The 1,178-nt window shown below is 43.0% G+C and overlaps 1 protein-coding gene across 1 annotated transcript in view; it reads left to right on the forward strand.

Annotated features, from left to right (window-relative positions):
* The window catches only part of LOC135212595 (protein phosphatase 1B-like), a gene marked incomplete in the record, with an annotated part of 159,091 nt that overhangs the window by 37,948 nt on the left and 119,965 nt on the right, over window positions 1-1,178 (forward strand).

The following is a 1,178-nucleotide window of genomic DNA, read 5'->3' on the forward strand; positions in this document are numbered from 1 at the left end:
TATTCCCACGAGGGAATGCGTTTCGGCTAGAACTACCGAGCATAAAAGATATGCTCGAGCAATTATATTTAGGCGAAACGAATTTCGGTAAATATAAAAGTTGAAATGGTGTTGTCGTGACAAAATGACAATTTGTCGAAAATTGCATTTTTCCTAACTATACAAACCTGAGGTCCTTTAACAATAGGAAGTAGCTAGCGGCAGCTGGAACGGTCGTAAGCTTCGAACAAGGGGAGAACGGTAGTTAACTGCTTGTCCGACAGTCGCGCGGCGGTAAACAAATCACTTTTGCTTTTGCCCATGCAAAATACGCCAGAGTGAGGGTGGCATGAGGAGGGACTATATGTAAAGGACCTCAGGTTTGTATAGTTAGGAAAAATGATATTGTTATGATACAATAAAGTTTCATACATACTTACCTGGCAGATATATACATAGCTAAGACTCCGTCGTCCCCGACAGAAATTCAAATTTCGCGGCACACGCTGCAGGTAGGTCAGGTGATCTACCGTCCTGCCCTGGGTGGCAGGATTAGGAACCATTCCTGTTTTCTATCATATTTTTTCTCTTCCACCTGTCTCCTTGCGGGGAGGCTGGGTGGGCCCTAATCGTATATATCTGCCAGGTAAGTATGTATGAAACTTTATTGTATCATAACAATATCATTTTCATACAATCAACTTACCTGTCAGATATATACATAGCTGATTGGCACCCTTCGGTGGAGGGTAAGAGACAGCTACTATATGGAATAGACAGGTAAACAACATATGTTGTAGGTATAAATAAAACCTTGGTTCCTACCTGATAGGTGGTAGACTTCGTGGGTGTTTGCCAGTAGTCTGCATCACCTCAAGAAACTTTAGCGATATGTGATCTATGGCCAAGAGTTCTTGTGGGTCTGCCGAGGGGTCTTATCCACTTACTCGCAGAGCCTGAAAGGACTTTGTCAATGGGTGCTGATCCACTTATATGACAATACACCTTATGAAGGAGCGCAACACCGATCCCGATCACCTGATCCTAACACGAGGGTTCGCGCTCAAATTGGAAAGAGTTATCCCCACACTCCTTTCAAAAACCCCAATAATTTCACTAAGTTAAAAAACTTTAACTCAAAGTTAAGGATCAGTGTCGGCTCCTTATCCCAGTAACGTATCCGCAGAAACGTATAAACC

The sequence above is a fragment of the Macrobrachium nipponense genome, chromosome 41 (genome assembly GCF_015104395.2).
Source record: "Macrobrachium nipponense isolate FS-2020 chromosome 41, ASM1510439v2, whole genome shotgun sequence".
NCBI classification, from domain to species: domain Eukaryota; kingdom Metazoa; phylum Arthropoda; class Malacostraca; order Decapoda; family Palaemonidae; genus Macrobrachium; species Macrobrachium nipponense.